General features: G+C 40.1%; 1 protein-coding gene across 1 annotated transcript in view; it reads right to left on the bottom strand.

Moving 5' to 3' along the window:
- ctnna2 (catenin (cadherin-associated protein), alpha 2) overlaps positions 1 to 25,793 on the bottom strand; it is a 312,264-nt gene that overhangs the window by 44,617 nt on the left and 241,854 nt on the right. The window lies entirely within an intron of this gene.

Below are 25,793 nucleotides of genomic sequence, written 5' to 3'. Positions count from 1 at the left end.
GCTTTACAAAAGGCCGTTAACGTGTTTCAAATTATAACAGTAATGACTTGGCACACTTTTTGGCAGAGGACACTCACCGAAATGAATTGCAGCAAATCTGAGGACCCAGTGACCAGACAAAATCAAATTTGCAATCACCACGAGCCTTTGATGCAATGGCTTTAGCTAATTACTTCATTAAGGAGCAGGCATAACTTTTGCCCTAGGTTGCCAATTAATGTGAACCCTGGAACCAAATGTGTTATAGGTGCTTTTCTTACGTGGCAATGATAAACTATAAATTGTAAGTCCAATTAATTTAGGAATGGTCTAATTAAGGTCGGGAGCTGAACACTGTCACAACTATTGTACCTTAGGGACTGGTGTACGGACATTTCTACAGTAAATAATGCTCTCACTTTTTCCACCTTGAAAATGTTCTTTCGCGTAAAGAACTCATTTAAACATGTTGCTGCCATCAACCACTTTTAGCAAATGGTTGCCTTAATGTTGCCTTATGACCAGCTGCGGTCCAGCCTGTAGCGTTTAAGGTTATTTCCACAGCATAACAGACGACAGGTTGTGGGAGTCACCATCAGGGCACATTCACAGCTGCTGTCCCAGGAGTGCTGTTGCTGCACCGTGTAATTGGACATTTGTTTTAAAATCAGGCTGTTTATGCTTCACGGATGAACCTAGACTGACACAGAGTTAGATTTAAATGTACAGAACCGGGTCACACGTACAGCCTCAAAGGGCCCTACGATGGCCTTTCATTAACCAACAGAAAGCGTTCATGTAGACGCGACAATGACAGCTTGTCCATTCTGTTGACACCAGATGAGCTGACTCCTCTCTGGCAGTAAGTAAACATGTGTTTTTCCCTTGCTGCTCCGATCGAACTCGGATGACCCATTCTGACACATATAAAGAGGTGACTGCAATACTGTTTATGTTTAAAGGATAAATTTGCATATCAGTGGAAGCTACATCTTCAGCATCCCGCTGGGACAGACAGATCACATGAGGAACAAGATAAATATTAAGTTATGGTTTGATCTCTACCCCCACTAGAGAGACTTTGAGGAAAGGGGCAGCATTTACTTTTGCACAATGAATAATTAATTTCCATCAATGTTTCTGCTTTCTTATTTCCTTTGTGGCAAAACAAGAGCACAGCAATAGCATTATTGGTGAATGAGCCTTAATTGCTGCTGGCCTCAGTGGGACAGCTGCCTTGTTTCAATTTCAACACCACAGTTCTCTAAGAGTTTTCTGTTTGCCAGTCCCATCAACACCGCATTCATAAAGACGTCGACAATCCCCCACTCTCGGTGCTGTTTCTCCACGTAAACCTATCAGAGTTGTTGTTTTTTTTGTCTCATATTATGTTGGCTAACAAGGGGAACTAAAGTAGCTTCTGACAAACAGACACCACCAAGAAATTGGAGAAAGATGTGTCTTTTGTTATTGGTTTGGCATCTTTAGTTCTGAGTTGTGTTTTTGACTTTAAGGAGTAAGGAATAAAACACTATCCAGCACCACACACTAAATTGTATTTGCTATGTGCTGCAGCATACTTGTGTGAGTGTCCAGACTCTGTGTCTGAACAATATGCTCTATATATTGCCCCTCAATGACTGTAACAATGAAATGAAAGCAGCAGTGTCCATGGCATGTGTGCAGCTTCCTACCAACAATCCTACAACGCCATGTGGCGCCTTTTGTAGAAAATGAGCATTGTAGGACTCTAGACCTGTGACACATAAAGATGATGAGCACCTGTACTGCAGCGCTGACATGCTTTTAGTTATATGTTTAAGAGGGATACACTTATTGTAAGTGGCTTTGGACAAATTAATGTAATGTAATGAATCATTAGTGTGTCAATTATAAAAGCGGCATGACAGGGAATATGAATGAGTAAACAAGGTACTGACTTTGGACACAGCAACACATGTGACATATCTCCATTCATGCACAAAACTTCAAGCTTTCCGACACCCACTGACAATGCTTGACCCTAACACCACACCCTTATTCCCACCACAAATTACTCTTACATTGCAAACCACATCCAAAATGTAGTCACGTAAAAAATTTATGAGCAATACAGTGGCCTGGCATTGGACCACTCGCAAGTGCCAGGCAACCACGCAGATAATCATATCATTTCACTGGTTCACTGAATGGATTGGGAAAACATATGCCCTCGTTTGCCAAGCTGACGGTGAGTAGTCGAGTATGTTTTAGATGAGCGGCGGGAGAAATGCACCTCAAGCGTAACACAGGAAGTTAGATAAAAAACAGGACATAGCAACAACTGACATTCTTGTGCTAAATTACTCATCAGAGCTGGGAGTAAATCTTCTGCCAAAAACCACTGCCACCCAGATGAAACAGCGCTTCGGGGTAATTGACTGGAAAAGGTAAAGCAAAGAATTTCTGGATTATTTGCCATGGTAACAGTTGTCTCTCCTCCTCAGCTAACACTGTTGTGCAACTGTGGTCTCCTCATGTTTTCCCTTTATTGCTGCCCCTCTTGCCAGAATTAATTCACTGGAGCAAGAACTGAATTCTAAGCTGAATGAAGTGTGTTGATATGAATTTATATGCTGTAGGCAAAGTGGCAAAGTTGTGCTTTCAGAACATTTGGGTAGCACTTCATTTGACAGCACAGTAATTACAAAGTAGTACTTAGTGAACAGTTAATGACCGTACAAAAGACATGTCGTTTACAGCTGGAAACATTGTAATTACAATTACAATTACATTATTAGATGTTTTTACAAAAGTGCAAGGATCTGTTTTTAGCATACAGCAATATGAAGAGCAATTACATACTAAAAGGCAGCCACATATAACCTTTGTAATTACTGCTTCCCAAAAGTAATGAGCTACGTAAATGTTTGAGCATAAGTACATAATAAGTCATGTTTACAGCGATATGAAGTAAATGAAACTGGACTATAAAATCGTGTCAGTGGGACACAGTATTTTTGTTTGCTAGGTCAAATTAAAGGCATTTTGTTGGAATAAAACTGCAGTAAAAACATTTTTTTTATGAATGCATTATTTTGGGGGAGGGGCCCACACTGACCATGTCAGGGGCCCAAAGGTCCAAAGAGTCCCCAATGAGAAAATCAGCAGTTATATGAGATCAGCAGGAGGCGTGAACACAGGGGGAGGGTGGGGGGACGGTGCAAAGTGCCAAATCATTTGAGGCAGAGCCACATCCTCCCCTTCATTTTCTCCTCTCCCCACCCCACCAAAAGTAAAGCTCCCCTCTGGAGAGAGAACGGATGGCTCCTTCTGCTCCATTAATCTAATGACAATGCCCCGTGACTAAGACCAGCTTAGCAGGCATTGCTCATCCCCATTGGCTCCTCTTTCACTTAGCATGCCATCTATGCATGAATGCAACAGGGGCAATGACAGCAAAGGAGGAGGAGAAAGAAAGTAAAGAGAGAGTTGCTGCAAACAATGGCCAGATTATACAGCACTGGTGTCCATGGTTACCGAAGGATGTCACATACACGCACTGATAAAGGGTTTGATGAACTGTATTTAGAAAACCGTCAAAATAGCGCAAAGAAAAGTCCTTAGATTTCCCAGAACTCATATATGTGATTATCAGTTTACCGGGATGAGTAACGATGCAGGACCCTGTGAGAGAGAAAAGCAAAGTAACATTCCCATCAACAAATAATCTGTATTAGATGCAGTGAAATCAGAGGGAAATTAATAAATGAATAAATAAAATCTGAAAAGGGAACCTTTATTAATTTGCCAATTTTGTGAAGTCTACAAAGCTAGTGTGCACCTCAACAATGTAACTATGCCGCTGAGCCACGCTGGCCACGTGAAGCCCGTGTGACTGACTGCTTGACAACTCGCAACAGGTCATAATCTTGTCTTTCTTATTAACGCTAGACAAATTAGCTCTTCATCATCTCGCAATGAATGCCATTCCAACACAAACCCTCTCTTTGCAGCTACTGCAACCACTCTGCATCACAAAGTGCATGCCAGAGAATTTACATAATTACTACTTTTCTGACAGAATGAATGCACGAGACTTCAATCTAGTTTTGCAGCGGTGCGAGAACAGCCAACAGGTACAGCAACAACAAATCACTAGCTATTCAAGACACATGTGCAGCACGGCTATGGTGCCGCTTCAAGTTTAATTCAGGCTTCAGGAGACTGTGATGTGTTTTTAGTCCGGCCCTGTGGAGTAGGTAGTAGAAGCATCGCCTTCCATCTGACGCCTCTGGGAATGTCACTGCTCTGTGGTGTTTGTGTTGCTTGCTGATGTCCGCAGGAGCACATGTTAGTCCAGCGTCTCATAGGAGAGATGTCTGCTTCAGCCTAACCTCCGGGGAAATCGCGACCAGAAGTTGGCTGTCAAATAGCAGAGCTGCTGGCCCAGAATAGCATGGGGTCAGTGTGGAAAAATAGGCCTCCCACACAACAAGAGCAGACAGTTCTTCTTAACTAAATGTGTGACATTGAGTAGAGCTAGCTGCCAAATATTCTTACCCACATTAAGGGTTGATGTAACAAATCTGTTTGGGTGTGACATTGCCACATAAACCCATGTGAACCCACGGCGATGACTGAAGTTATCAATGACAGGAAGCGGTTCTCTCACCCCCCGAAGTCACGGCGATTCAGCTTTATTTGTATTAACCTAATTTGCTGTGACAAAAGCTTGACGAGGCTCACATTATGAAACACGTCAGGAAAACGACACCTTGCACCCTTCTGTGAGAATGAGAAAGAAATGTAAAAAAAAAAAAAAAAGAATGAGTGAAAAGTTGATATGAGATCAAGGCTTTTTAAATGATCAGTGTGAATGAAAAGGAGTGTGCAAGAGGAACTACCCTCCTTAGCTTGACACAGTGTCAGATACAAAAGGCCGGGTATAGCTCATTTAATGAAGGTGATGCACTTAATTCTTGCAATTTTTGGTTGTATCCATGTGTTTGAATGGACTTATTATAAGCAGCTTTGTATAAAAGAGTTGGGAACAGGGTGTCCTGTTGTAAAGACAAAGATACAAAAGATGCATAGAATCACAGGTGAGATAAAGTATAAAATGATGCACTTGGTATTCACATTTGGTGGCCATAAATCAATCTTTTAAGCATCTTTGTTTTTCAGCTTTTTCTTATATTTGTCTTTTCTCCCTTATTCACATCAAAGCTGTCCGGCAATTAAAGAGTCTATAAAGGCTGACTCACACAAACACACTTAAACACAAAAAATAAAACTTGCCATCTCTTATGACACTTAGGCCAGTTCAAAAAAAGGAAAAGGGCTGTCACAAATAATCCCTGGATCCTGATCAAGGGTCTGAAGCACCCCTAAAAACACCTTCTTGCCTATTTCAACAATGTTTTGGGTTGAAAATGTCCCCACCTTGATGACTCAGTTTTGACTGAGTGTTCTTCTGCTTTATTACCCAGGGGGATGTTTGTTGCCATGGTGATGCAGAAAGCAGGAGTATTTCATTATTGACTGAACAAAGAGCAAAATGAAACATAATTTGCCATTCTGAAAGACAGACAGGAAAGGATTAAAAAAAAATCTACCTTGCTATATCATTTGCCTGTTACTGTGGGTAATTATGAGCAGAAGCTGCAAAAATCTAAGATTTCTGGCATTGTTCATGTCAGCAACTACTGATGTCAGCAATTAAAGGAAATAATAACAGAGACACATTTTAGGGATAGAAATTATGGATTACATGCATCTCACTAGTTGCAGCCACCTAGAAATGGTTATAGTCCATGGAGATGTAGAACAATACCCAATATCTCTATCAATGACCGACCTCACATCCTCGTCATGACCAATATATCTAAGAGGAAGTCTGAGAAATATTAATATACATTAGACAGTGCATACCTTTTTGTGCATCTTAAAGCTTAACATTCAGTCATATTCATTTCTGGCTTACAACCAAAGGACGAACACCGAGGCGATGCTTTGGTACTGATGCAGTACAGTGTGTCTGCAATTTTAAAGAATAACTGCAGCTTTATTCCATTAGGAGGCAATGTCTGAATTGCTGCCATCTTGCACAACTACAGGCAGTGTTTGAAATAAACAAATTGTGGCTTTACTTCTGCCTTTCTTTCTAACTTATACAATGAAAGATAAGATAACCTTGAACCTGCAAATGCTTCTTTATGATCTGACATTAGGGAGGTGAATGCTGTCATCCACCTACCACAGTTTGCCATAAAAACTGTCTTTACTGCAATACTGTATAAGAACTGGCTTTTTTTTGTTGTTGTACAAGGGAGATTTTCACTTGGCTTTTTTAATGGCAGAGATATTTTGTTCCTCCTGCTTTGTTATCCACTCCAAAGTCAAATTCAAACAGTGTACAATTCAATGCATGCCCTCTCGGAAACACCAAACAAATCCATGTGAATTTATTCTCTCATTACAAAACATACACATTATACACATTGCTAAAAATCCCTCTCACACATACATACATTTATACATAAACTGGTCAACACAGACACACGCACTGCTGAAACCATGTGCAAATAAGGGAAATGTTGACTATTGCTGCATGATTTCGCAAGCAGCTGTCCAGTTGTGTGAGATTTTCACTAGTGTGTGTGCATGGTTTCACCAGTTTGTGTGTGTGTGTGTGTGTGTGTGTGTGAGAGAGAGAGAGACAGAATTGAAGTCTGAATTGTCTAATGGCTTAGGAAATCATACATCAGCTCACATCTGTGTGAAACAGCTGTATGACACCCAGATGTATGCAGTCACATGTCCTAATGCTTTTCCAAGTTCCTCTTGATTTCCAAGTCACATAGCACTTTAACCTCCGTGTAACAAATGAAACGATCCCCCCTGTGGCTGCATTTAATGCATAAGATCCGACCAATGAGTGCATATGGATCAAATGAACCCAAAATAACACACATTACACTCACAACACACAATTTATCACATTATGCGCTCTCTTCAATGCATATTAGAGCACTTGTGCACAAAAAAGAACAGTCTGTACTTCACCATATTAGATAGTTCAGTAAGCTGTGAGGGAAGAGCGAGCTAGCGTGGCTAACTCTGGGTGGTGTGGTCTGATGATCTGAGCAGCTAGCAAGAGGGCGAGAAATGCCTTGTGTGCTTCTGTGTGCACACATCATTTGCATACTCCATGAATCGGATCAAAGATAGTGTGATGAGCTGTGCCTGCTTCATGAATATGCACGAGGCAATGTTCTGCTGCATTATGAGTCCATTTAGGCCTGAGCTGCACTGCTGTGTTTTCACTCTTACTTCCACCTTATCCAGGGTATTCTCTTCACCTGTGACCTTTGCTAAACAAACCACAACTTATCTGCCTTAAAGTCTTGAGAGAAACTGGGAAATGGAGAAGAGAAAATAAATAGACAAAGCACAAAAACTGCTGAGGAGAGAGATAAGACTACATTGGGTCAGAGAAGAGAGGAAATGAAATTAGGTATATGTCCTGTTTGTGCTTGGCTGGATTTATGTTGCTGCTTTATTTATTTTATTTAAGGAAAAAGGCAGCAGCAGGAGCAGACGTGTGGATATGTTAATAGCTGTGGTCATGAATTTCACAGGCAAAAATAGGATATGACTGAACATGGGCCCCAAAGCAGGTTAACATATGAATGGTCAACTAGATCCAACAGGAGGTACAATGTCTGGGGACCAATTGCAGGTGGGGCGTCATGTGAAAAACTGGGACAAATGTGACAGGTGAGACAATGTCTGTTTACAGGTTATATTGAATCTGGTGTCTAGCATCAGTATTTCTGTGCTATAATTCTGAATATATAATAAACAGGTTGCTTTAAAGCCGAGGGGCTTTTAGCCAACTAGCTGCTACATGAAACTCTTGTACACTCTGAATATTTCATCATAAGGATGAGGACAGAACTTTTCTACCTTAATGACCCCCCTCCCTGCCTGCTCCTTTCTTACAATTTGTAACGCCGTCTTAATCATCTAAAGAGGAAGATCCCAATTATCTATAGTGCTCCTTGCTCGAGCAATGCCCCTCTGTTGGTGCCAAAATACCCTTCTTCTCCAAACTTGTCACTCCACATTTGACAAAGAACAAATTTCTCGCGACCCATCTCCTCTATCATCTCATGACTATTGAACAAATGCCAATGTGATGTGTGTTACTTGATATCTTCAAATTGTTATGGTGATTAGGGGAGGGATTAGGGCACCATTGCTCAATCCCAATTTGAAGAGCGGGACACAAAGTGAGGTTTGCTTGACGTGCAGACCACCGATTTCACCAGAGCCTCATATATTTATATTTGTTTGATACACAAATTGTCTTTTTTGTTCTCCCCTCTCCTCTTTCTCTCACTGTAATTGAATCAAGTAAGGTATAAGTTATGGCAGTTGCTCCTTTCACAATTAAGTGACTACAAGTATTAATCATTTGTAGTTATTAATTACAAATTCAGTTAACAGAAAGGTGGCCATGTTTCATCATCATGAAAGCCTTGGAAATTGATTTATTTTTCAACATATATTTTCCCAGAGGACCTGACCTGCAATATTGAGCGCTTTACCTTTAATAAGATATCTGGGGCAAAATCACTGGGTCCTTATACTGTAGGTTTTTATTCACTCACCTAATTAATCAGCGATGGGTGGCGCCTGCCATCGCGAGCTTGCATTATTCGACATTTGTACTGTGGTAAAAAGCCATGGCTCTAATTAGGAGAGATGATCTATTTTCCATAATGAGAATTGATGGCTTTTCTTCTGCACCACCAAACATTTTCTCTCATTCTCTCGCCCTTTCCAACTGAGGCCCCCATTCTCTCTTACTCCCCCACGCAGACGCACTCCAGAGCTGCATATAGAAAAGGACCAAATGAAGCACTGTGTGATTAATGGACTTAATTTCCAGCAGATTTGACTTCATGGTGACAGTCCACTTCACCTTGAAAGCTTTTTGATTATTAGATTTAAGCCCATGTCAAAAAGTCAAACAGCTTACACATGAAGGTCCCTCCCCTGATCGCCTACAGTTTCTACCTGTCCTTCTCACAGGCTTTACACAACAAAAATTTGGATGCTTCAAGCACAGTATGTGATTTTCTACAAAGCATTCATGTTACATAATGAAGGAAAAACTTTAAGAGAAGAAATACATGCAAAACTGCAATTTTCAGACTAGTTACTTTAAGTCTCGAATCACTTGTAGACTAATATGCAAAGCTCAAAATGGCTCCTGTAGATATGCAGCATGCCTAACTTAGTCACCTTGTAAGACAGTGAGCCCATACACAGTATACTATAATCTTGTTGCCTCCCATGGGTGTCAGAGCCTCCTAATCTTTGAACACAAAGACAGCCCCTCTCTATGTGGCTTTGCAAGCCTCTACTAATGCTGTGTAAACATTGCTGCTGCTGTTTGCCACTGATTTAGCACATGTTAATATTACATGAGACAGAGGGGCCCTTTGATGATGTAAGTGAACGCTCAAACTAGGGCTTTCCACCTCAGGGAAGGGGAGACGGGGCTGTGGAGCAGTTCCTTCGAGATTTGCTTCACTTCCGCATGTGCAATCTAGCTTGGTAGGAGTTCATCACGGAGGAGGATTGTTCTAGTTTCATATACCAGGACTGAGACAAAAGCTAATAATTGTATGTATAAAGTGAAACATAGGGGCTGGCAAATGACAGCTTGAGAATTTGTTTGAAAAATATTACAGATACGTTTGGTTGCTTTTTCAGGCACAGAATTAATGAAACAGCAGACCAGTTACAGTAGCTTTCATGGAAAAATCAAAGATCTGCCTATAGACATTAAACTCAGCGTTGTTCCTTATATCAGGGTATATAAGGGTTTGACAACCTGACTCACTCTGATGCATCTGGACAATATCAAATCAATGCCCACACAGGTCAGGTCAGGTGTTTTGACAGGAAAAACTATTTCCCACCAGCTGAGACAGTCTGGCGACAGCTAACCATGGCCTTTGGAGTCAGAGGAAGGTGATGAACAGTTAAAGCTGGATGCAGTGAATCGACAACGCTGGGCTTCAGTGTGGCATGTCCAACAATTTCATATTTGCGATTAAAACTTTTTGCAATACGTTCTCATGTTACGCCTGCTGATTTTTACATAAACAGATTTTTTTATTTTAATATATAACAATAAATTTATAATAATGACAAGTAATATGGTGAGTAAAAAGTAAAAGAAAAAACTGATTAATAATGAAAATATGTCTTTCTTTGTATTTAACATTATTATTATGAAATCACTACACAACTCAAATTCCCTAAGATTAACTACAACTCACTGAATTCAACCATTCTGAAATCATTTCAGAAAGGTGTAGACCTGATCTGCCAATGACCATACAGTACATGTTTACACACACTGAAATAGCAAAATCAATCAATTCCCCCCATATTCTTGAGTAGAATGAATGTTTCACAAATTTGGAAAATCTGAAGCTTTACGATGCAGAATTTTGTGGCTTCTGGTGCGCATTGAAAGCTAACTGAGAAATATTTTCTCGTAAATTTCCCTTGAGTTTCCAAGAATCTCATAAACTGAAAGCCATCTTAAGCCTTGTGTAGTAATCCAAGCAACAAAACACCTGTGTGCGTGAACCAGCTTCCCTGGCCTGTCAGGAGCCTATGGCCAATTTGTGTCTTCTGGGAAACGTCCTTCATTACTGCTGCACCAACCTCTCATAATCCCACACCTCCGACAGCCACCACTGGTCAATTCAGTGATGATGAAGGCAAAAAAAAAAACTGGCCCCTTTGTGGCTTTCTGTTCTCTAAGGTCTCTCTTTCTCTCTCTGTCTTTCTCTGACTTCAACCATCCACCAAAACCATGCTTGTTAGCTTGCCGGCCGGCATCATCTTAATCTGAATTTAAAAAACTGAATTTTTAGTGTGCACACACAAGCACAAATAACATGAGTATCCACACGCACTCCCATGCTCTCATACACTCACAGCACCACAATGTCATCAATAGAGCTGTATAAGGACGAGCAGGCAGGAGAACGAGAAGATCAGTTTCAGGAGAGAGAACAGACTCTTGATGAGCCATTAACCTGCTGTCGGTGAGGGAAAATGGCTGTGGGACGTGGTTTAATTTACCCTTTTATAAAGAGGTCGTTGAATTGATGAGCCACAGGAAAAGAGTTACACCCCTGGTTTGGTGTATTAGCAATGCTGACGGTGAACAGTTGAGTGAGGAACTGGAGGAGTAGTCAATATCCCCAATCAATCTAAGCTTTCAGAGAATCACTGCTACACTTGTGGTCAAATCTATAAGAGTAATAATATGGATTTGGGCAGGTCTCTCACGGAGGAATGCTCCAATTTGAAAAGGAAATCATTTGAAATCTCTTCTAAAGCACTTTTTTTTCTTTTTTTTTAAGGAAAAGTTATTGAAAACGGACATATATTTGGCACAGTAGGCTAAATGATTTCCATTTTTGCAAAATGTTTTATTTTGTCAGCCAATGCTTTCATTTATCTGTCTTTGGGCTGCTCCTTCTCAGTGCTGAGTTTAAGATCTCTCTTTAAAAATATCCATCAGCGGGTACAAAGAGTCAATTTTCACTTTGAAATAAGCTGCCAGAGAGTTCTATGTGCTCTCCTCACCATCCATTACAGTAGCTCTATGGATGATAAATTTTAATAGACAAAAGATGGCTAGCGAAGGTCTTTCCATCAATGAAAGGGAGAGGAGAAAAATTGAAAATTATGGCCTATTTTGTGCGTACATGGTATTGCAGGTTGTCTGCTGATCCTTTTCACGTGAATAGACCTGTATCCTTGCCTTCTGGCTCGTATATTCAAAATTAGACATGGGTGTTTCCCAGAAAACAAGTAACGGTGCAGGTGTTTTTTAATTGTCCTGATGACTATCTGTGAGCACCATAATGTGTCCTGCATTTGCAACTTATAGACCGCAAAATCTTGAATTGTTGACCCACAAACATGCCTCATATACTCACTACTGCCATCTTTGTGTGTTTCTATAAATTGTACATGTATGCTGTTTGTTTCAACCGTGGTGACGCTACGGCAGTAGCAAAAAAAGTCACTGTAGTACTCAGCAATGCACGCTAATACTACCCATGTCCTCATTTACCCACAGGACTCGCATCTTCGTGCGGACTAAATGCTTTGCACCCCACCTCCTGACATGAGAAAGCTGCAGAAACCTGTTGGACAAATATCAAATCCACTTGTCGGTTGTTGTCAGCAAGAAGCTGAAAGCATCTGTGTGTACACTGTGTGCTTACGTGAAAAGGATAGAGTAATGTAATGGACTCTATAGCCTTCACTGAGAATAAAATAACAGACATTCATTGAAGTTTCATAGCATGCAACAACAACAAGCTTAGGGCTGATGGGTAATAACTCCAGTGCCAGCGTGCTTCACATTGAGTCCCATTTGAGAGCTAGAATTTCCTGTTCCCCCGATACCCTGTAAGAGCAGGAAATGGGAAGTGATCTACATGAGGAGGGGCACACACCGAGGGCTTATTATCATTAATACTTTTGATGTACAAAGAGATCAGCTTTGAAGGTAACATACTGAATTGTTAATACCTTTTTAAAAATCATTAGTTACCTGAGGTTCACATTTGACTGGAGTACAAACACAAGAACAAATTGTGAGTATATTTGTCCCCAACGATTTGTTCCTTAAACGTGTGGACACGTTTTCCATTGACGTATATCAAGCCAGAGCACATCTACAAAGTGACTGCATTGCTTAGTTGTAAGCTATTGTTTGCAGTGCCTTCCCCATTGATTAATCTATAATAGAGGTCAAACACAGCCATGCAAATTTAATATAACGTTATGAATTGTTCAATAACACGACACTGAGTTCAAGGTCATCATCTAATCATTTCCTTACTAGATTTTCAGAAATTATTTTGTCCTCAGAACGCACACTGAACATTAATCATCTCATGACTAAAGAGATTAAATTTGTTTTATGTACAGTCTCTGCATTAGACAAAAGGAGATGTCTTGATGCCGTGCACTTTGGAACACCGCATTGTTCACATCCTGGAAAAATGAAGATGATATATGATTCAGAGGCAAATACACATTATGGGACATCTAAAGTGATATGACAAAGCCCCTGTGGGCACATGACATAATTAAGGATTTAGTCCGGGGTATATATCACATTACCATAGGAAGTCTACTTGTTTGATGCACGAAAGCATGGTGCTACGTCAAGTCTTATTCCTTTTTTGCTTTCTCTTTTGTCACACTTAATCTCGTGTAATCCACTTAGTGTCATATCTGAATAACATGACAGGAATTCCACCGCTCCTTGTCATGTAGCACCTTTGCAGAAGCTATTCTAGCTCTGAGCAGGAATGCTGACGTTGTTTTTGTCTCAGAGCTAAGCCTAGCTCCGCGGCAGTTTGTTTGGGCAAGGTTTGGTTAAATGTGTCACACAAACATTGCCACCAATTCATGCATTCTGTGAGAGATAATGGACCCTTGAGTTGATTCCCCTAAGCCTGCAGGGGAGGGTTGGGGGCAGTCTTTTGTGAATACATGCTTGATGCCGGTATAATTTCCATTTGTTTATCTCTCTTTTCCCCTTTTAGGGATACTGGAGATGTAACAAGAATATAAATGTCAGCTTGAGGTTAAAGGATTGCTTGATTGCATCCTAGGGCACAGCTGTAATTCTTCAGACAAATGGCTGATGACCAATTCCCTCTGAGACACGTGGCGTGAGTCACAATGAAATTAACAGAGACAGAGGACTGACAAATGTCAATGTATATTATTAGAATCAAAGTTCCACAAATTATTTATGTATGTACAGTATGTATATTGTGTTTTCATCTGTTTAATAAAACTTATATCATCTAGCAACTCTGTGCATGAGGACAATTCAAAGCATCATTTGTAGGTGTATTGAATTTACATGACCCTGTAGGCTTACAAGAAGGAAGGCGTGAAATGCATGCAGCTTTGTCCCACCCCCACCTGTCAAACTAATTCAGGTCGTTTAAATATAATACTGTACAGCAATTAATTCAACATAAAAGCACATATGTATTTTCAGCAAAATGTACTTAAAGTATTGAAAATAAAAGCACTCATTCTGCAGAAAAATGCCCCCTGTGACTGATATTATATATCACATTAGATTGCCAATAGTGATGTAACAATATGTGAATAGAATTTTTCGGTAGCTCAGATGAGGTTATCCAATCCAGTGGCTTCCAACTAGGAGCGCAGTGAGATGATACTAGGTACTGAGGCTGGAAATATGAAAAAAACAAGCCACTGCTACAAAAATTAGAACACATTTTATATAAAAGGTACACCCCCTTGCCATGAAGTAGCTGCTTCACAGCATGCATATTAGTAGCATATTGGCTCTTTATAGCACTTATTAATGCCTTATTCAGGGAGTTTGAAGTTTACAGTTATTCAGATTATATTTCATGTACAACATGAATACTTACTTGCTTACTTTACGTGCTATCACTAAGCAGTAATTAGCAGGTTATTGAGGGAAAACTCTTTGCTAATGGCCTCGTAGTTGTAGAATACAGCCTTCAGAATAAGGCATTGTTAGCTTTGTAATGACTAATAAATAACCAATATAATACTAATATGCTTGCTAATAAGCAACTCGTTAATGGTGAATATATTCCTTCATTTAAAGCTTTACCAGAATTTGTACTCATTTTAAGGAAGTTTCTCTAATCTTTGCTTTTTTGTATAATATTGAATAGTTTTACCTCTGTGGGCCATGTGCACTTATTTAAATGAAGCCATCTGATTCAGGGTCAAATCTCTGCTGCTAACAGCTCATAGGACATCTGAAAAATAACCAGGGGCCACAACTAGAAATTGCCTGTTTGTGAGGGGTCACAAGCAAAAGAGGTTGAGAACCATTGGTTTAATCTTTAACAGAGTCTTGTATTTTATGAGCTTATCATATACTTTTTTTTATGAAAAAATGCAATCTGAAAAATAAATACAGCTGTCAGATAAATGTAGTGGAGTACAATATGCTACCTTTGAATACAGTCTCAATGAATAGTGAAGTAAAGTAGAAATGCCAGTTTTACCAAAGTACAGTACAGCACTTGAGTAAAAGTCCTTTTCCACCACTGCAGGCCACACTACCACAGCACCGTCTAATAGCACACTGGAGAAAAATAAGTGATTATCTTCCCATTGACTGGGACTTATCGGCTGTGGGTTGTAGCAGTATTGATCAGATCACCGTACATCAAAGTTTCATCATGTTAAGACCACCGTTAATATACTGCTGTCAGCAATGACTGCTGAGGGGAAAAAAATCTGATATGAGCCAGTGGAAGGATCTGCTTCGTTTTCCTCTTAATATTTGCAGTCCTCACAGGTTTCTCAGATAAATGTTGGCGCAGACGACTGAATCTGTTTAGCCTGGTAAACATTCTCCTGCACCTTCATACATTGTTTCAGTATAAGTGTTAATCTGTAATTGATAAAGGCAAAGCTGCCTGTAGGTATGTGCTCGGCGAGAACTAGTACCTTGCCTTCGGCAGTCAAGGTGGGAAGATTTACAGGCTTAACTGAAGAGCAATATTTGTGCTCTTTGTGATTTAGATGTTACATTGAAAATTTTCTTGAAAATTCTTTTTCAAAAGTTTTCTCTTGCCATTCTACTTTTGAGTGCCAAAATGCCCTCGAATGCATATTTTGCATGTTTTCCAACTCTTTATTAAGACAGAACGGCAATTGGCAGACCATGTGGAAAAGCTGCGGTTCCAGTTAGTTTCCTGTGCTGAGACATTCTTCAACTCCTCCATCAGTAATCTGATGAATTTGTTGTTTGAAAAATGAAAAAAGGTATAGACAGAAAACATTCCAACATATTCCATACACTTTGTTTTTAATTTCTTTTTGTTTTTTTTTGGTAAATTGTTGGACAGAACATAGAAATCGTGACATAGTATGGGCTTTTCCTGCCTTTGTAATCTGTGCTTCAGCTTGTTAAGAGGCTTCAGCTGCATCACGTTCATCTTAAAACTCCTTAAAAAGCCTCTCGTATTTGTCTGGTCTTTGTTTGTGGCAATAATTAGTAAAATGATTACTGTACCTTGTGACGACTGTATGTCACTGAACATAGCCCAGTGATACAGAACTCAAAATAACATGTTGTGAATTAAGCCATCAGCTGAGTTTGGAGTTAAATGCTGACAAACTTTGTCCCCCCTTCCATTTTCTGATGATGGCACCTCCTGTGCTTTTTTCTTTTTACACCCCATACTTTTCAATCCCCTTAGTACTACTCCTCAGAGCCATGCCACTTCACAATTCTGACTCTGAATCTGATGGGGTGAATTGACTGTACCATTTACTCTCTGTCCTGACATGGCCTGCAATGTGCAAGTATCTCAGATGTGTGTCCAATAGATATCATTGCCAGACAGAAACGTGCTAAGAGGAATAAGGAACAAGCACCAGGAAAAAAAAACCCAACAACATTAAGAGACTCTTACAAATGCTGTGTAAAGTCTTCTAATATCAGCCAGTTGGCTGTGTAGCTCTACTTTGCTGAAGCACCTGAAGTACTAGGCAGATTCAGTGTCCACCCAGTGTGCTCCCATCACACAGTCTTTCTCTCTTTGTTGTGGTAATGTGTGTTTTTACTCCATTTCTTCCACAGTAAACAGTAGCATTAACTCTCATCTCTTGTGGAGTAACTGGACAGTGTATGGAAAGTACCACTGAGGAGCAGAGCTTTTCTCTCAAACACTGAGCTGGTTTTAACTCGAAGCACTCGGACGTGACCACAAAAAAGAGAGAGGGTTTGAGGAAAATAAAGGTACAGGCAGTCAGATGAACCTGTGAGTGCACTAATACAAGGGAAGCCCACAATAAGCCTGGTGGTCACACACCCGTAGATAGACAACAGTGGTTCATTCTACAAAATTGCAACTCTATTTACAAGACTTTTACAAACATTTAGTAGAATTTAGATACATGCATTTTCACTCATGCTGAAATTGTTACTGTACTTACAATATAATTGACTCTTTGAATCCATATATCTACTTTAACATTATGGGTAATTGTGTGTAGATCAGTGAGTAAAGGTCCTCGTTTGACCCATTGTACTGTTTGTTCATACTGATGTCTGTCCTCCATACCGTTTAAAATGGTCGAGAGCTTAAACCAAACTAAAGGAAAATAAAAGTGAATGCTTTATGAGGGCATTGTGCACAGATTTGCACTCACTCACAGGCTTTGTTCTCAAAAATCTAAATGATGGAAATCTGTTGCAGTGAGACAACACTTGCATATCTGCATTTTTTCTTTCGGACATTTTTTGGCTATGAGCTCACCTAAAAATAACTCCAAAGGGGGGCACCTCAGGAGGATTAGGTGGAGTGTGATGTATCCTTCTGTGCACCTCTGTGGCTACATCTTCCAAAGGCAGAGTTCCATTGAGGTTCATTACTTTGAATAAAAAAAGAGGATTAATGTTGGCCTCAAGGTTTGGGTCATCACACATAGACCCGTTCTCACAGTGACACATCCACTTCCTGGTTAACTGTCCAGTAAAGTGTTTAATGCAGTGGCCCCCAGAATAATATTTACAGCAGCAGTCTGTCTCATGTCGCTGAGCCTTGAAGGCCAATTCAGTATTGGTTACATTTAACTTCGTATTGATTATGCATAATCGCTGGAGGTCTGTCTTTCCCCTTGACTCTGCTCGTGTCCAAAGTAAGGTTGCTGCTGTAAATCTAAAGCAGGAAAAGCTAATGAACTGATGAGGGTAACATTAACAGCCTCGCTTAATGTAGCTTTGTTTGGAGAAAGCTCTCGCTCTCACCAAATACACAATAGAATGTATTCCTGAAATAGCAAATACATTTACTGTAACTAATTTGTACATTTACAGCTCAATGGATTAAGCTGTTATTGCAGCGTTTGTGACGAAAAAAAAAATAGCATTGATGAAAAATTCAGGTATCAACAAGACAAGTATATTAGAGAAGGGCTTAAGTAAAAGACTGCAAAGTAGGGTAGCGAAGGATTATCAAAAGATTCAAATAGCCACAAGTACAAAAGCACTACAAGGGAGGTTAATCATAATCAAGAAAACATGTAAAGCACAACAGAGCTTGCAAAGAGCAATAATAGGAGCCGAGCAACCTCATCAAGCACGGCAAATTACACACATGTACAATAAAGACTTGCCTACCAATTAAGCAATTCTGCTTTTGAGTGGAGAAAGCATTGCAGAGATAGGGCCCTCTTAGAGTTAAAACAGATATAGAGGTGTCCCTCATAACACCACAGCTGTTCAAGAGAAAGGCTCCAAGATGGAGTCAAGGTCAGGGGAAAACCTCATTCTGACATTAGAACAGTGATGGAGCGTAACGTCCTTTAGACGTCCAAGAATTGCTGGCACGTATACATTCCCACTGCAGTGGCAATAAAAAGGAGCCATGGTAACTTTAAAAGATTGGATATTCATCTTGTGTTTAAATTAACAAGAGCATATCTATGCGGGCGGCATTAATTTAATGGGGAGCTCGGCCTGCAGCCTCAATGAAAGAGGCAGATATGAGGAAGTAAAAACTGAAGAATGGTGATCATGCATCTGTTTCGAATGGTTTTCAATGGGACAGACATAGATTACAAATATATACAGACATACAGATACATTAGTGAAAGGGAGTAATGGCTGTAGAGTAGTAAAGACCAGCAGAGCTCCTGAAATGGTGCATCATGGTGATAGATGAGGATTTGTTTCTTCACCATAAATTTGCTCTTAGACGTTTAGCTAATTTGTTTTACATTACTGCAATCTACGTGTCACATTATGCACAATCCTGATTCCAAAAAATTGGGACACTGTGTAAATTGTAAATAAAAATAGAATGCAGTCATTTGCAAAATAATTGTGTTTGTTTTTCTGAACAGTTTTACAAAGTGTTCCTGAGCCCATGTAGTAACATCCTTTCAACAATCATGTGTTCACAAAGTGGTGAACCTTGCCTCATCCTTGCTTGTGAACGACTGAGCCTTTCCAGGATGCTCCTTTCATACCCAATCATGATACTATCACCTGTTACCAGTCAACCTGTTTACCTGTGGAATGTTCCAAACAGGTGTTTTTGGAGCGTTCCACAACTTTCCCAGTCTTTAGTTGCTCCTGTGCCAATATTTTTGAAATGTGTTGATGGAATCAAATTCAGAATCAGCAGATATTTACAACAATCAATGAAGTTGACGAGGTGAAATATGTTTTCAATTGAGTATGTGGCAGAGAGGATTAACAAGTTATCACATTGTGTTTTAACTATGTGTCACTCAGCATCCCAACTTTTTTGGAATCGAGATAATAGAGACAATACATCCATCATAACAACATCATACCACAAGAAAATGAGACAAAACATGAACCATCACAAAGACAAAAAGTGAACTGAAACAGCAGTTTAAATATTAAACACATGCTAATGTGAGAAACTTAACTTTTCCTTGAGGGAAAACTCTAGTACACTAATTCTACTGTACATCCCTTCCCAAAATTGATCAATAATTAAATACACTGCTTCTGACCAATCCTCGGCTACAATAAACGTCTCCAGACTCTCAGAGTTACTGCATGCGAATGGTTAATTATACAGAGGTGATGAGCGGAAGTGTGTGAGCGCTGTCACTAATCTGTGTGCATGTACTCGTGTTATGATGGTCAAGGGACTTTGTGGTGTACTCCTTTAGCGATGTGAGTACATGACAGGTGAGAAGTCTGGACTACAGTCCCAATTTTGTAAACTTAATTAATTAATGGGAACAAGAGGAGATGTGGGAACCATTAGACGAGAAGATATGTATGGTGGTGTGAGCTCTGCGGGTGTTTTACACCGTTGCTTCTATTGTGGATAATTTATAAAACTAATGGATTTGGCTCAGCAATAACAATATATTTTGAACAAAAGCAGTAAAAACTATATAAAAAAAAAGACTACATTTTACACTGAATGCGTGAATAATAGAACATTCTCACAGACCAGGATATTCAAAGTTTCATTAAAAATCAGTTTTACCTATGTCCTAGCTATCATATTGCTGTAACAAATCATTTAAATAATTTTAGATGATCATTTCTTACTGGTCTTGAGAAAAAGGACGACTATCTCCATTAATAGAAGCGAGAATTGAGCAGTTGACTTGAAATATGGATCACTGCTGTGATAATTTTCTGCCAAATGATGTAGACTATATTTAAAAACATAAGGAACAGATGATTCAATAAAAGGTAGGCTATATGGAAGGTATGAATGTAAAAGGGAAAATAGAACTTTTCTAAGCCTCAACCTTGAAGCTTTACAAGAGTCTCAATGAATTGTTCATATTAAATACTGAGCGTGCACACTAGTGTTTTAAATGAGATGGGAAATATTTTTACTTTAACACTGCATTCATTTCGACTTCCACAAAGAAATACTTGTATAAAAGGGCTTGTATCATAGAAAGGGAACTTATTGTTGCTGTTGTGTCTTTCAAACTGGAAAAATGTTTGGATTGGTCATGGGTTAGGATTGGACACTTCTCATTAAAGTTAGCCTTGAAATTCTATTTGTAAAATCCTGTGTTAATAGATAAATGATACAAGAAGACACACAATTTTACCTTCCAAACACAGAGGAATAACTAGCTCTCTAGTTCTCTCTTGTCTGAATGCTCTCTGTTTACTTTTAATATACCTCCCCCTCTTCTGACTTATCTCGCTGCACAAATGGAGAGAGCTGAAATTATCCAACCTCTGTGTGGAGTTCAGTTAAAATATCACAATTCCAAAAAAAATAATGACTGTCTAAAGTCATACATTATGTGAATTACAGCCTTTTGTCTGTCTGCCAAACTGCCATCTTGTACTTGTACTTGGAGAACAAATTAGCGTGCATGCAAATGTGCATGAGTGTTAGTCTGTAACTGTATATGTGACAGGTTGTAAGTGAATACACACATGGGCTGTGTGCATGTTGTGTGTGCAAATATTTGTATAAATACAGAGGTAAACGAGACGACGTGACTGACACTGATGCAAAAATGTAATGTGAGAGAGCTTGAGAACATTTCTCTGACTATTGCAGGAACATTGTATTAAATTTCACAGATCCTTTACATGTCTTTAAGCCAATGATGTGACCGGCTTAATAATTAGTGGTTTCATGTCGCTGGTCAAGATGGTATAATGAGTATGATGTGATTAGGGGAGCCTGCAGGGTGAACTTGGCTCTTCACTGAGGTGAGCAGAGAACAATGGTGGAGAAAAGCGAGATATTGCACACCGTGGAGCCAAATGGAAGCAAAATAATAAGAAAATAAAGATGAAATGAAAAGGGGTACTTTTTTTTACTTTGCGAACGCTGATCATGTCCAAACTCCAGACTAATGCCTTAAGACAGTTCCTCCCTGACATCAGCGAGATGGCTGCAGTGACATTGATCAGAATGTTAATTAGCTTAATATATTAGAGGATTGTGATGGTGGTGGTTATGATGACTGTGTCTGTGATGGCGCGAATAATGATGATGACAGCAATGACAATGATGTTGAAGTGTATAGGATAGCCTTGAGTGTATTAGCTATTTAGCTAGCAAGGACCAGTAATGTACATGCTCACCCTGGCAACAGAGAAAATTCTACACAGCACCTTGTTGTAGTTTTTGCTCTATACTTGTCAGTATGTGGTATGTTATACCCATTCTTTGCGCTCCATGGGGACAGTGACGATGAAGAAACATGGTGTTGGAGAGAAGGGTGGGTGGTTGGGGTACATTCTGGATTCACCAAGTATTCATCCATACAGAGAACATATGCTGTGACCCACCTTTTCTTAGAGTGTACGAAACTGCAAAATAATGCTACACATAAAACCTGGTGAAATTCCCACCTGCAGTGAATACTTTATCCTCAGTTCTCTCTCTACAATATTGCCAAATTTACATGGATCAAGACTGCATCTAATATGCAAACATCCCATTTAATACGTCCTTTGTGAATCTACAGTATTGCAACATGAAAACTGATAAGATGACATTCTAGTAATAGTGATTCGAGAAGCTCCTTTAGCTAGCTTAATAGAATTTAATTCTTAATGTATGACTGCTGAGTTCATGTCTAACCACACTGATTACTCATTTCCATGACTTGGAGCTATAACTGTGGCCCTAAGACCACAGCTGGAGACCACTAACAGGACTTTATTGACCAGGCACCTCATCGTCTCGTGAAACCAAAATTCATATGCATGTGCTACTCTGCCAGTATGATGAACCCATTTAACCCTGCAAAGCTCTACCGTACAAAAGGGCAGGGAAGCAACGTGTTTCTTCCAATTAGTCTTCATTGACTCATGAATCAACGAGCACTCATTTGCGGGCTCTGCATGTGACCACAGAGCTTGTTGTATTTGAAACATGCTTTGGACATCTTTCTTGGCATAGTGAATGAAGCCCATGTACTCAAACCTCTACAATCTTCATACATCACTAGGCCAGCTAACTGTGGACGTGCATGCAGCCAGAGAGCAAGAGAGGCGTGGGGGGACCAAAGGGATGCTACATCTTGTAAACAAGCCTGAGACAGTGTCTGTGGTACCCCAACACCTTAAAACTCTTATTCCTCCAGATTCTCACTCTCACGTTCTCTGCAAAATCAAATAAGCAGACATGGTTTTACTAACGACTCTGTTCAGATCATCGTCACTCACATCCCTCTAAACAAGCAACCAGTTCTCATTCCCAAAGCAAAAACAGGCATTTTGTCATGCCCCTCGGTGTCCCATACAGATGTCAAGGTACCCTTTATCATCTGTATGAGGTGCGCCAGGTTTTCGACGAACTCCACTTTAAACCAATTGGTGGCAATATTAGATACCTCGACCAACCGCTCCAGTATCTCCAACATGTTCTCATCCCTGCGATGCACAAAGCCTTCCTGCCAAAAAGGCTTTCTAACACATAGTAAATGTTGTGAAATGGTCACATCAAATCTAAATGTTAGGTTTAGGAAAAGATAGTTCCCTTTTGCCTCCTGAGTGAAAGTCGTTCGTACAACCCATCACTCTACCCCAACCTCCAGCCCTCTAAGGAGTTTTTCACTGTTTGTACTACCTCACTTCGCTCTGAGCATCTGCAGTGGACGGGTTTACATTGGAGTTGGTTGAAAGCATCGTACGTCTCACAGAGACGCTCAAGGGTACCTTGTGTGTCTGTATGAGATGACGAGGGGTGTGACAAAGTGTTGGTATTTGACACTTTAGGAATGAGAGCGAGTTGCTTGTTTAGAGAGATGTGAGAGGGAACCGGACCAGGCTCAAACAAGGCTGTGAATGCTGCGCTCCAAGCAGAGCACAATTTGGACACTATAAACATTTTTGTCCACCATTTTTTAAAGAACAGATTTAATGTATCAATTTAATTTAGATTTTGTCGATACAAATTTGCTGCCACAGAAAAAGAATTGGTTCACTTGTCAAGAACACAGGTGAGAAAATGCACCCAGCAAAGTGAAGAGATGATTATGCACCATATTCCATCCAAGTGACATTTTCCGGAGCAACAGTAGTCTTTGTCTAATTTCACCACAATGCTAAATGTTATTTAACACATATAACTTGCCATTTTAAAAAATCTTTAAAATAATTCACACTTTTTTGCGCAAATATGGGTCAGGGGTTCATGCCTGCCAACACACAAGCTTGCGATAAGCCATCGCAAAATTAGTGCAACATCTCCCCCCCTTTTCCTTCATGACAATAATAGAATGCATCTACTTAAAATGTCCTTGGGCAAATAAAGTTTTAACATCGTCGGACGCAAAGGACAGATTTTGATTGTAGCATCAGTCAGATCCTCCCTCATCAGCAAACAGCTGGGGCAGACCAAAAGGGCACACAAATCACTCACTCTCTCAGCTGATGTCAAAGCAGCAGCAGGGCTGTTTTAAGTGACAGTGCGTTAAGAGAGGCCCGCATAAAGGGTTCTAAAGGCCTCTTTGAAAGCGCCATGAGAACAAAAAGTAACGCCCACTGAAAGGCAGAGGAATTTATCACTGGACTTCTCCTCCTACACTCACTGTGGGGGGTGGCGGTGGGGCTGGGGGTGGGGGTGGGGGGTTCATGAAAACAAGAGAAAGCATAAACCTTAATAGAATATGCTGAGCGTGCTTTGAATATAGGGAGAAAACAGTAAAAAGCTGACCTGAGTAACATACCATCTCTTCCTCCACAGTACCTCTTTACAGTATGCGAAGATGCATGTGAATCATTGACAGTCTGCAGTATCCTTGGAGAAGCAGAGTGTTAGTCCACTGCGCCACAGCCTGGACAGCATTCCAGGTCTACATTTTGGTTGAGCTTTAAAAATTGTCTTGAGCTTCCAGCACCAGTGAGGTGCACATTGTGCTGCTCCAAAGTACACCTCCCATACTTGCTTTTTAAAAATGGGAGCATCCTCCATAGATGGCATGTGGTTTAGGTAAAGGGGTTTAACAACGGGGTCCTTATGCTGCATGATAGCATTGCCATTTGAGACAATCAATTATCATACCTTGCTGAGGACAGCCTGGACAAAGCCCCGACTCCCCTTTTTGAGCCATGTAATGGTTTGCAGACCTTCCCTGAGCCTAACCAAAAGTCTTTCACAGTAGTCTCCATGAACTGTCATCACTGTCTATCTGGTCTTATTCTGATGATACAGTAGTCCCCTGGGCCAACCAAGACCGATGATCCTCTGACCACAACTCTGAGCAGCCATCAGTGCATTGGCCCACCTCAGATTGCATGTCCCCATCCTCCACCAATCCAATAACAAAACACTTCTCAGTTTTGAATTCACTAGTGCAAATGTTCAATATGTAATGAACCAGAGTGTCACCTTTTGTATTATTTATTTGTCCTGTTGGCATACAGAGGTCAGTGTGCCTGCAGCATGTGACAGGAACATTAACTCTATCTTACTCAGAACTGTATTTATTCTAAGTGACTGATTTTTTTTTAGATTAAATTTGCATTCAAAGTGGGAGTCAGACTCCTTCGTGGCATAAATGTATGACTACTTGCTGCATACAAAGCCAGAATAGACAACAGTAGATCGGTATGTTAACAGACCCTCGGTGGCTGTAGCCTCACATAGGTAAACAATAACTTCACACCACAATATATAAGTACATACAGCATGAAAAAAATCCACCTAAAAACTCTATTTACAGTTGCTGTGATCGTCAGGTGGTGGTGGTGGGGGGGGGTGGGGGGCATCTCAGGTATGCAAAACTACTTTTTTGAGTGAATTATCAATAGCATAAATGGCACTGTCACGTGATGTGCATGCACACTTCAGTCAGAAATGTATGTAATTGAATCAGCAACTCAAAGAATCAGTCATTACCCAGGAGAGTCTAAATCAGACTTTAAGAAATACTACAGCATTTTTGTAGGCGTGTGATTGGCTATGTGCATCAGCACGATGTTAACACAGACGGAAAAAAAGACACAGGTCTGTAATCCAGGTGCAAGCAGCAACATTGCTCAAAGCGGCTGAGGTTTGCACGCTAAACAGCATGCCAAGCACATTATTTCTAAAATTAAAATAGAAGTCAGTCATGGTTGAAGCTTCAAGTTGTGGTTTGCAATGTGGTTTCAGCCACAAATGTCTGCACAAACAGTTCAGAAGAAGAGCATGTTCAGAAGCATGCTGTACTTTGATTCTGCTATGTAGCCACATTGCAAATAATTT

Source organism: Chelmon rostratus, chromosome 3 (genome assembly GCF_017976325.1).
Source record: "Chelmon rostratus isolate fCheRos1 chromosome 3, fCheRos1.pri, whole genome shotgun sequence".
NCBI lineage: Eukaryota > Metazoa > Chordata > Actinopteri > Chaetodontiformes > Chaetodontidae > Chelmon > Chelmon rostratus.
The sequence above is the reverse complement of the archived record's forward strand: the minus strand, read 5'-3'. Positions and strand labels throughout refer to the sequence as shown.